Here is a 12720-nt window from a genome sequence, read left to right on the forward strand (position 1 = left end):
TAAATGAATCTAATTTTGAGCAGAGCAAATAGGTAACCACTTTGCTATGAATCTATCTGAAATGCACAAGTTACCTGCATGCTCCAGAGTCAATTTTGGGTTAAGTACATCATCCTTGCAGAGTCTGTTTATTATCAACTATGTGTACTTGAAACTACCAGTCATGTGCAATAATTGTCTACATACTCAGTGCAGTTGCATGAAATATACTTATTTGAATTACACTGCTACTGTTATTTAGATGGTATTTTTCATTATGGTTGTGGGTTAAACTACAGAGCCTAGGACTTGCTGATCAGAAGGTCAGCGGTTCGAATCCCCGCTATGGGGTGAGCTCCCGTTGCTCAGTCCTAGCAGTTCGAAAGCACCTCAAAGTGCAAGTAGATAGGTAGGTATCACTCTGGCAGGAAGGTAAATGGCATTTCCATGCACTGCTCAGTTCACCAGAAGTGGCCTAGTCATGCTGGCCACATGACCCGGAAGCTGTACGCCGGCTCTCTCGGCCAATAAAGCAAGATGAGCGTCGCAACCCCAGAGTCGGTCATGACTGTACCTAATGGTCAGGGGTCCCTTTACCTTTATATTCCATGTAAGCTCATCAGTTCTAACTAATTGCAAGACAGGTCACCTTTGTTATATTTGTTGTATACGCCAGGGATAAGGAACCTATGGCCTCCCATGTGTTTTAGAATATATCTCCCATCACCCCTGACCATTACCCATGCTCACCTGATTTCAGTTAATGAATTCTGGATTCCAATAACATATGGAGGCCCAGAAGCTGCCCATCCCTGGTATATGTTGAGGAGTGCAAGGTGGTTTGCCTAAGACACCATATAGCAATCTTATAGCTCACCTTTGATTGTTGCCCTTCCCAAAAGCTTGAGCTAACATGCTTTATTGCACCCATTTTAAGATATTCCTATTACCTTGATGCTTAGAATATCTTTTTTATGACCACTTTTTTCCAATGTAACATCTGTGTATAGTTGTTTTATTTCGCAGTTACTTAGTCTTCTCTGACCTTATATTTTCATTACGAAGCCCTTTTCTGGAGCATGACAACAAGATAGTACTGGTATTTGAATTAAGAGACAGGAATTAAAATTGGGGATGCAATTAACCAGCTCCCCTTTCCTCATCGACTGGAGGGTGGGAGGCAGAAAGCAGAAGGGGGCCTCTAATATCTCTTGAGCTCCTTAAGGAATTAAAAGGACTGAGAAACTTTCAAAAAATGAATCCACCTTGATGACAGGTTAGAAACCCAACGTGTTCAAGTAACGATCTAACAAATCCCAGTTGAAATTGACTCTGCTTTAATTATTCTAAAGAGTGAAATGGATTACATTACCCTAAGCTATTTCATCTTCTACAAACGACCCCTTGATTAGAACACAGGTAATTCAAGACCCCAGAGGTGACCACGGGACCTCTTGCAGAAGCTGTCAAAGTTTATATGCCACCAAGGGAGGGGGAGGGTTGCTGCTCAGGTGACTAATGTATCTTGAACATTGAAACTTGCAGAGGGACAGAAAAATGAAAGCTAAGCTTTGTCATTTTCTAATTTCAACATAAAATAACAAGGAAGAAAAGTAAGATAAACAGGAGATTGCACAAGTTTGCAACAAGCTAATTGACCGGACTCTCTTAGATCCCATGCTCTTTTCACTCAGTCATTTTTTCTCAGGAAGGTGGAAGAGTGTACCCATCTGTGAGATGTGTCTGCTGTTAAGGACGTGTGGGAAAGGCCCGAGAAAGGGAGCAGTTCCAGAACAGATAGATGCAAGGCTGTGGTCTAGCAGGTCATATAGCTTGTTGGTGGCACACCAGCTGAATTTCTGCCTGATATTATCCATTCCTCAGACAGTTGCTACAGGCTCAAATCCTGATATTCCCCATCCCTAGACAGCATTAGATTGTAATAGGTTTGTTCTGCTAGCACAAGGATTGGGGCGGGGGGGGGGGATGAACTTCCAAATGTTGTTAGACTACAACTCCATTTATGCCTGGGCATTACTTATGCTTGCCAAGCTTGATGGAACTTGGAGTACAACAACACCTGCAACATCTTAAGTTCCCCATCCTTATGCTAGGGGACCATTTCCTAATCTGTCTCCACATCCCTGCCATAGCACAACAATTTAGCCAAGTTTTCCCCAACCATATTATTTCTCTAGTTGTTTGTGTTTCCGAAGGGCTTATTCCAAAAAACAAAAACAAAAAACCCATGCAGAAGTAATCTACGGATATTTTAAAAAACACATGACCTGACCAAGTTTGCTATGAGTGTAACTTGCTGCTCTCCTGCCAAGAGCTCACCATTCCTGGCAGCAACATAGGGATCCATAAAATCTGGGCAGCATATCGACACACAATGTGAGTAATTTATATGGGAGGTAAGCTCATCCATATATAACGTTAGGTCAAAGGTGGGGAGCATCAAGCCCTGGGTGCAGAAATCACCTCTCCAAGCCTTTTTATTTGGCCCTTGGGACTCTCCGTAGGCCACACACTCTCTCCCCAGACGACATCTTTCACAGACCCTGCTTATATCATCCTCAAACATTTTTGCCTGGCTGGAATGTGTCTATAACTGTGATAATGTTCCTTTTCTTGCATGGATGGAGTATGGAGAGAGGCATGTGGGCGCAGAAACCTCTGACTTTCCTGTGAATGAAATGTAGCCTACTGTAGAGAGGTAAGTGCATCACTGATTGCTCCCACCACCTTTCACTCTGACTCTGACCACCACTGAACATGGTGCAACTAACACGTTCCATCAGCCCACTTGTGCAATGGACCCCCCTCCCTCCTCCCCCTGTGCACCCCCTAAAACTGTTCTAGGGGTCCACCCAACCCTCTGGAATAGATTTGTGGGAGGTGTGGGGCATGCATGGGGAGAGGAAAGGGGGGGGGATGTTCTGTTGAGCAAGCAGAAATCCTTGTGCTGACAGAGCATGTTAGTTGGATGCCTCCCACAATCTGCAGTTTAGAGACAATAGGGCAATTTATGCTCTCACAATTCAGATTGCATTTAGCACTCCTTAAATTTCAACATGCTGAAGATATATTTCTATAATAAAGTTTTTGTTTCCCCAACCATCTTGGCTCTATTAAGGGGGGGGGGGAGTACAAAACACAATTTTCACTTCCCTTGAAGGAACCTAAAGCTGCCTGACTAGCTTTCTCTCCAGCTGCAGGCTGTTTTGAATGTAGACAAATTGCCAGAGCTGATTTCGTCTACAAAAAACTGATTAGTGAACCCCCTGTGGATTCTCTAACTGTACCGTTGGCAGCCTAAGAGATTAGTGAAGCAATTCCCATCATCAAATTATTTACTGTTAAAATATTGGATTAGGGATGTTGTTATCCACTGCTCTGAGATTACAACGTGATTCTGTAAAGATGAGAAAGGAGGAAAATAAACTTACCCTCAATCATTGGTAATTAGGATTTTTAGCTGCTTTCCCATCTCATTAAAAGCAAGTGTCAGCTTCCTAAAGATTCACTTGTGCTCATTACAAAATCTCCTTCTAACTTCTCTTTCTCAAGACAAGGGCCACACCAGTACGTACAGAATGCCTCCCAGACATTTCACTAATCGTATTAGAAACTATTTTAGCTACTCTCAAAATTTATAGAGCCATCTTGGCTGAGCAGGATACTCCAAATTAGCCTCCAGTACCACCCTTGGGAAAGAATCCAATAGCAATTTGCCAAAAACTTATCCCTGCCCTTGAAAGGTGCCAATTCAGAACCTGCCTTCATTAACACAAATTTTCTAAAATTCTGCCAGGAACTGCAGTCGCCACCTTAGAGCATCCATCCTATTCTGAGACAAAAGCTTGCTCTGGCTAATCAGTTATAAAGGAACTTTGTACATATTCACTGACACACTTTATTATTCAAAGCAAGTAGGTGCCAGCTGTGCCCTTTGCCAGCAAAGGCAGACTTTGGTCTATCAACTTTCAGTGGTGCCCGGTGCAAGGTCAAAATACACCCCTTCCCTCGCGTTCCATTCCGCTCAATTCTCAACATCACGGTTGTGGTGCTATGCAGTGCCCCCTAGGCTCAGCAGCCAGTGCAGCAGAACTGGTCACACTGCCCTAAATCCGCCTCTGCTTCCAGGATTCCTTTCCCCTTTCCCTGCCCTCCCAAGCTTTCTCTTGCTTTCTTGTCAACATTCCTTGGCCCCTAAGTGTGCTTAGTTATCATTGTGCTGTTGCTCAAATTCTTCCTCTCAACCTTATCTATATTCTTCAGAATTTCCTTTTGGTCCTTCCACAATCCTTGAACGTATGGGTACCTCTCTTTCGTTTATGGGTGGTACAATTTTGGCCATGCAATTTTGGTTTCTGCATCCAAGCAAAGAATCATTTTAGCATATAGATTATGTTCTGAATGTGAGCCTTGGCAGGAAAACTGGTCACCCATGTGATGCCCAGGTGGTGCACATCTACACCCTTCCAAAGCCTTCCATGGCACCCACTGGGTTTCCTCCTCCTGCTGCAATTAAAATTGAAGAAGCATTCAATTGCAGCAAGTAGAATAGGCCATGGTATGTGATAGGATGTGATGTGTCCATAGTCCCACCCCAAAGGTTGGTGACCTCTGCTTTAGATTAACAACTTTTAGCCTAACTTTTAAGGCTACATACAAAAATAGCATCTAGAAGAGCTCTGCCGGATCAGGCCAAAGGCTGAACTAACTCTGTGTTATGCTCTCATAGTAGTCAATCAGATACCTATGGAAAAGTCCAAAAGCAGGACCTGAGTACAACAGTACTCTCCCCATTTGTGTTTCCAAACAACCAGTATTCAGAGGCACACTGCCACCTTAAATGAAGGTAGAGCAAAAGCTTCATGGCTACAAAGGCTTTTAAGACTCACTGGAGACTATTGCTTTACTTGTCTGTTGATACTTATCAATCGATCACTCAATCTATCTTGTATAACAGATTGGATAACCTCACATAATATGCCCCCCCCCTTTTGTATTTTGTTACGGTTAACAGATTTGGATATTTTTAATGCAAAAGTGATACAGATATATATGCTAATTAAAACATATAACAAATAAAATATGTTCCTGGTCTTTGTGCACCTTCCAGCAGTTTTGGGTAGCTACAATGATAAATTTGCTCCTGCTGTGAAGAAAGTGGCTCCAGCTATGCCTAATGAAGGCTTCTCTCGCTTCCTTGGAACTATGCAGCCTCTGGAACCCATATCTCTGGCATTTCCCCCAGAGGTGGCCACACAACTGTTAGGCATCTCCTCCTGCATCTTACTGTGTAACAAGTCAGTCAATCACTTAAGCAGTAACAACTGGTAATAAAAGACCCAACATCCTGTGGTTAGCATGTAAGTCCAACCTATAAAGTATTTGCAGATGTCCACCAGCTGGAAATGATTACAAATGAGGTTTTAATCACTGGACATTGAAGGCGGCTAAGAAAGAACCTTATTGAAAATGCTTTATGAACATAGTATGCTAACCTTCAGGGTCACCTGTGCCTTGGCTTTAGCTCAAGGGGAGGGTCGGCAAATATATGGCAGTTGTCAAGAAGGTCCATATATTACTGCAGCTACTGAAGTGGGTTCTCCAAACGGAGAAGCCAATTTTGTTTGATGTATATTTACTCTGGGGCTGTCGATTGGAAATGTGCTCAAGTAGCTTGAAAGGCAAGGGCATGGGCAGCATAAATTACCATAGCAGCCCCTGGTCTTTCCACTCTTTCCTGTGTCCTTATGATACACACAGCAATATTTGAAAACAAGTTGTTCCCTTTCAATACAAATGTACTGAAGAACATGATGAATGTTTAGAAGGTCAGAGAGCATGCTGTATTTGATGCCAGGACATATTGACCCAAGATGTCTGACTGGAAACCTAGCAGGTAGTCATCGTACAAAATTCATTTCCCCTTCCATCACCACCAGCAACAGCACTTCCAGCAAACCAGATTTTCAGTGAGGATGCAGTGAAATAAGACTTCAAGATGTTGATTGATTGGGTGGATAGTGTGCTTGTGTGCATTGGTGGATGTGTGAGAATAGAATGAGATGAGTGATATTGAATATGAACTATTTTAACTATACATGGCCTTGAGACCCTGCATGGGAGAGAATGATGATGATACCATTTGTCTAGTTTGTTTAGATGTAAGGCACAATTTGGAAGTGATAAGCAGTATTTTGTGAGTCTTGGCAAGATGAAGACTGAAATGGAAGGAATCCTTGGGTCTAAAGAAGTTTCAAAATGTGCTTCTATGTTTTGTTTTGTTTTGTTTTGTTTTGTTTTGTTTTGTTTTGTTTTGTTTTGCTTTGTTTTGTTTTGTTTTGATATGTTATTGCTTTACTGCCTTGTCTTATAGTTTTGTTTCATATCTGTAGTTTCAACCAATGCTAATCATGCTGGTAGTGTGATGTAACAGCATGGACCTGGAGCTGCATGATGCAGTATGAGCAAAGAGAGTTAGATTCAATCCCACAGGATCTTACAATCTGATTGGCATGTCAGTGAGGTCATCTGCATGCAGCAAAATGTTGTTATATACTTCCAATATGGTACCTGGTGCTTAATTTGACAAACACACACACCCTCTGTTTTCCGCTCTTTTGGAAACAGAGATTTGATCTGACATCTTTTGATCTCTGAGTGCAAGACACAACTGTGGAAAATTGAATTTAAAGGAGATTGCTCCCAAAGCTGAAATAACCATAGAAAGACTCGGAATATGTCAAGCTAACTGACCTCTGTAAAACCAAAACTGTTTATGAGTCCCCTTAACTGGAAGCTGAAATAGCTTAGCAGCCATGTGCTTTAATCGGACAGTGGAGGAACAAATGAAATAATGCATGGTGTTTAATATCTCAGTAAGCCCTGCCCATAGATCACAAAATATGTTTTTATTCTCTTTGCTTTATTTTATCCCTTAAAAACAATTGGCCTAGATCTTTACCCAGAAAGCTCCTGAGGGTCTCTGGGATGTTCCCATTATTATGACCGCTGGAGACAGCCACCTCACAATGGTGATGGAAGGTGGTGAACTCTTAAAACCTGAAATAGCTTGTGTTAATCTTGCAATCATACTTATCTTACTTTTTAAATTGGAAATTAATGCTGGAGTGCAGGACCAAAACAGAATAAACTATCATGTGGTTGTAAAAACAAATTAAAAACACCAATCAAACATCACTGTAGAATCTGCTTATCTTCCAGGATAGAAAGCATTTTCAATATGGTATATAGCCTACATTTCTGAAAGGAAGGACCTTGCAGACTTAATGCACTTCCTCTCGCTTCATTCAAAGCCCCACCCCCAGAACTCTATTGGTTCCCAGGGGTGCCGCTTGTCTTGAACCATAGCATGAAGCACACTTTATTGAAAGCAAGCCGCAGTTGTAGCAGCGATGTAGCTGGGACCCATTATGGAGGGGTGGAAAGCAGTAGCGTAGCATGGGTTGCCAGTACCCAGGGCTGGACAGATGGATGGGTGGGAAGGGCGGAGGGAGGGCAATGGACAGAATCTGCATGCACATTCAATTGCTTAACAGTGTCAGCATCACCCAGGACATTGCAGAGATAAGAAAAGAGGAGTCATTCCATTGCATGGAAAGGTCATTTCCTTGTTCTCATGGAGAAGCCATTTTCAACAGCCCAGCAAAAGAAGCTAGATTGAGGCAGCACTGGAGCAACCACCCCTGTGTGTCCGTCCCCATCCCCCCACAGAGTACACCACAGGTGGCACCCTTGAATTTGCTACAGAAAAATAAATATATTTTGTGGGTGGCAGAGCATACCCTCAATCATGAGAACATTCACCCCATAATGCTCTGGTTTGACCTGGTTGTGTTTTAATAAAGAGGGAGGGGAAAGAGCCAGGTAACTGACTTCTAGCTGAGTATGCTTCATGCCATGTGTGTCTTCAAGGAGCAGAGTGAGTGATCTCAGCCAATCAGAAATTCCATATTAAGAGAGGCCAGCTTCAATTAAATGGGTGATCCCAAATAATCAGGTAGGTGAATGAAGAGAAGAGACAGTGTACATGCATATGAGAGGGTGGGAACAGATAGCACAAATTGGTGTATGTGTGTAAGAGAGAGGGCAGAGAGCATAAGTGTGAACAGATGTGAATAGAGAGAGATGGGGTATAGGGGAAAACATAGAAAGCTGCCTTATACTGAGTTAGACCATTGGTCCATCTATCTTAGTACTATCTACAATAACTGGCAGTGGCTTTACAGGATTTCAGGCAAGACTTTCTCCCAACCCTACCTGGAGCTGCTGGGGATTGAACCAGAGACCTTCCGCTTGCAAGGCCGATGTTCTGCCATCAAGCTGTGGCCCTTCCCACCACTGGCCCTGGCCTCACCCACAAGTGGCATTTGCAGCCCCTGGCATATTACTCCTGAGAGAATATAGTCTTCAGGGTAATAAAGGTTCCCCATCTCTGTTGTCCAAAAAGAATAGTACCAAAGCACAATATGCACCCTTGAATAACTCAAAAAGAAGAACCCAACACTGCTTACCTTGGTTAGCATGATTGTAAGCTGAGGATAAAGAGGGAACTCTATTCCACTTACAACTTCCAAGCTTCCTGTCAATTTGTAAGGCTCTTGGGGGAGCTAAGCAGTTAGACCCTCTAAGATAAATCCACAGCTATGTTCTCATGACAGGGCAACAAACCATTCCCCATTTCAATTATCTGAAGGTACAAAGGCCCTAACCAGCTCCAGTCATCTGGCACAAATTGCTGCATGGTTTATTTCCCTTGCAAAGTTCAATTTGTAATGCAGTGGTTTCAGCAAAGGATTTGAATGCAACCGAAACCATGGTTGATGCAAAGGATTTTCAGATTCATGCAAAATCATGTCCCAGTCACTGTTGCTATATTGCATCATTAGAGGAGGTTGGAAGTTACAGGAGCGGGAGAGAGTAAACATGTTTGTACTCAAGCTTTTCTGAAAGACGATTCAATTTCAAACTTACTGGCTCATTGGTCTCCTTATAGCACTGGCATTTGTTAGAAGGGGGAAAAGATGGACCAGAGAAAACACAATCTGTGATTGAGGTGGAAACAGCTAAAACCAGCAATCAGAGCAATAACTCTTAGTAAACCTATACCTGATGCACAACAGCTATATTCCACCCCCCCCATCCCAGATGTCAACTTCAACCCTTGCAGTTTCCCATGTACAAATATGGTTTACATGCCTGACTCGTTGCTCAATTCAAATTGTGAAACAACATGTAGACAGGGATAATTTGTCTGAATTGTTCTGCTAGGCAGGCTGACATAATGCAGCAGAAGGCAGAAGGCAGCTTGGACAACCAATTTTTCACTCCCCTATTTTCCCCCTTGCATTCCCATGTCTCCCCTTAAAAGCTTTTCTAGAGGGTCAAACCTCTAGAACCTCTACCACCTCTGTGGCCTGTGGCAGGGGAGATTTGCCTGAAATCAGGCAGAGGAATCTTGCACGGTTCAGATAAGGTCCCCAGTCTGTGATGATTCCTTCCTCCTACAGCACAGCTCCAAACTACCAAACAGATGATAGTTTCCTCAACCCTCTGAGAGCTGTTTTGAGCAGAAGTGGCTCCTCACCAGGTGGGGTTGAACTGTGCTAGCTTCCAGGTGCATGGGTTGCTATTGCTTAATGAAAGGGGTGAGACAATGGGGAGGTCAGTTCAGTGCAAATGATCTGCATACACAATCTCAAACTGCTAGTGTGCTTCTATTATAATGAGCAAACACCTTGCTGCCTCTCCCTCCCAAACTTGTTCCCAGTAAGCAACAGTGCGACACCTGCTGGAAAGCTAGAATAGCAGTGTTGTCCCACCCAGCAAGCCACTGTTGGTTTTGAGGGTACACAAGACTTCATGGACCCCTTAGTCATGGTCTTACAGTCTGTTGGCAATTGAATGTATTTGCTAGAACTTGCTATGGTTTTACAGATGCCGTATTCAGGACCAGGAGGAATTTGTCCCATCAGACTAATAGGGCCTGTCTGAGGGTTTTGCCTTCCTCACAATGATCATAACTTTGGTGGATATGGCATTGGGTTAGCTTCTAGTCAGTGTGGAAGGGGAACTGTGTTCTCCGGCTTCCCACTCTATGGAGGTGTGGTATCCCATTAAAGGGATTCAAAGGGGAGGAGGAGCTGCTGGCCAAATGCCCAGGCAGGGGCCAAGGACCATATCACTCCCCAGCATGGCAACCTTGTGGGGTAGCACCTATTTTAAGTATGTCATTGTTCTTACCCACACCAGGCTTGACCCCCAGGTATCCATTTTTCTTTTTTAAAAAAATATTTATTAATACTTACTCAGAGATATACAAAAATACATATCCATTATGAACTATCTACACTGATATGAAACAGCTACTTGGTCTTTTTTTTTTAAAAAAAAAGGGAAGAAAGACAAGAACAAGAAAATTCTAAAGAAGGAGAAAGAAAGAAAAATTTGAGAAAGAAGAAGAAAAAGAAAAAGACTTGTGGCTCTCTGTACTACAGCTATATATAGCATTCAGGTATTCTTTCAGCAGGCAGGTTGGAGGTCTTAATAGGCTACCCAATGCCAAGACAAAACTCACTTACATCTGTAATCAATACAACTGTGGCCTAATTTTAATCTCCAATGAATTGTGTCTGTGGTTCTTGTTTCACCCAAATGGCTTGATGGCGGCTTCACGACACTTGGGCAATTCAAGCCAGGTCGGTAATACAGCCCCAACTGTGCCACAATACCAGCCACTACTGGCTACATGCCAAACGGTTCTGTTACCTTTTCAGCTGTTATTCTACCTGGATGAAGCAGGGGACAAGATGGGAAGCTTGCTTCTGCTTGGCTCCCCCTCAAATATATCCATTTGAGCTGCTCAACTTTGCAACTGCAACCAGTGTCTGAATTTGCTTGGTCCTTTCTGCTCCCTTTTTCCTTTTGTGTTGTGTCTTTCAGATTTAAAATGTCTGGACAGATAATGTCTTGTTTGTTATTGATCACATGTAAGCTGCCCTGCAAGTCTTTTCAGCCAAAATGCAGAGTAATGTTTTTTTTAAAAAAATGTTTCAAGCAAATAAATTCACACTGAGAGAGAATTGTGTGATGTAAAGCACCATGTACAGCTTGAACTCCACCATATACAGTACAACTTAACTAAAGATAGTTTTGAACTACCAGAAAAACAGCAAGACAGGCAAAACCAGCTGGGGAAATTATTGAGTAGTAATTTGGAATAAATGCAGAAAGAAAGAAAGAAAGAAAGAAAGAAAGAAAGAAAGAAAGAAAGAAAGAGTTTGTGAGGCCTGCCAAAACAGAAAATATAATTAAAATCCAAAAGTTTTGTCAATTTTTCCTCCCATCTCTAAGTTAATATGAAAAAATTAATCTGCTCAACTCTGCAACCCTAAAACAATTACGTAAAGACACAAAGCAATATCAAATAATGGTAGCTAATCAAGAATCCTCCTTTTATAACACATTATATAGTCTTCAAGTTAAATGTTGTCCATGAATGTACTCATTCATCATTTTTCTCATCCCTTGAATTGCACGAACATAATTTCTTTTCTGTTGGGTCAAAACCAGTGGACCTTAAGATTTTAAAATGTTCTGCTGATAAGCTTTCACCCTTTAAGCTGTCATTCTGAAGACTTAAATAGAATTCCATCCCCAGAGTTAATGATCTTCTCATAATTTCCACAGACACTGACTTAATTTGTACATTTCTGTTTGTCAGTGGCTTGTTAGAGACTCAGCACCACTGCAGTTTGCCTTGAATATGGGCCAATTTGCATGACCATGCCCCATGTGACTGGTGGTCTTCCTATACACTCACACAAATACTAGTAATAATGTGCTTACATTAAAAAAAGAACCAGGCTTCTAATAGGCATCTAGTTGGCCAATGTGAAAGGAACGTTCTAGGCTAGATGGGCCTTGGCCTAGGAGGATGCTTCTTTAAGAGCATCCGCCTAATAATGTTTTGATATCATACCTATACCAGTGTGACCAGGAGAGTTGTGCAGCACCAGCAGAGTGGTTTATCAAAGCTTCAGAGTCTTCCCCCTTTTGATTTGTCATTCTAACCTGCTCTTAGAGGTTAAACTGAATGGATCCAAATATACAAAGAGATCCAAGTTTGGAGAGAGCTCCATCACCACCACAATTTACTTCACTACCACCACCACCTACTTCTGCTGATTGCAGCCTTGGCTTTATACCCGCTATCGCACATACCCAAATTCTTTGGAGAAAGGAAAATTTGGATGAGTCATACCAGAGTCCTGTGGTCTTGAGCTGTTTCAACCACAGCTGGCACCCTAATCCTAAATAGATGTGGAGAAAGGGCTGTTCAAGACACAGACCAAGCAGTTAGTGCAATTTTGCACATATTCCCAAATTGCACCAATACTCTGCCCCCCGTGTAGGGTTGGACAAATTTGTCACTTTTGGTTAGTCTCAATTTCTCTCTCTCTCTCTCTCCCTCTCCCTCTCTATTTTTCCAATCTTAATTTCAGTTCTCCACAATTCCACAGAATGTTTTAAAATTTATTTCTAATTTCTCACATGTACCAACTATTTGGGGACTGCTTTGTCAGGAGGCGAAGAAAGGATGCCATTTTTGAATGTTTTTTTCCATAGTTCATCAAAAACACTCACCCTCCAAGCAAATAGAAAACTAGCATGTTTGAAGTGAATTTCCAGTTTTGCTTGCAC

The 12720-nt window shown here is 42.3% G+C and overlaps 1 protein-coding gene across 2 annotated transcripts in view; it reads right to left on the minus strand.

Annotated features, from left to right (window-relative positions):
* PCDH11X (protocadherin 11 X-linked) overlaps positions 1 to 12720 on the minus strand; it is a 777133-nt gene that overhangs the window by 332986 nt on the left and 431427 nt on the right. The window lies entirely within an intron of this gene.

Source organism: Podarcis cretensis, assembly GCF_951804945.1.
Source record: "Podarcis cretensis genome assembly, chromosome: Z".
In the NCBI taxonomy this organism is placed as follows: Eukaryota; Metazoa; Chordata; class Lepidosauria; order Squamata; family Lacertidae; genus Podarcis; species Podarcis cretensis.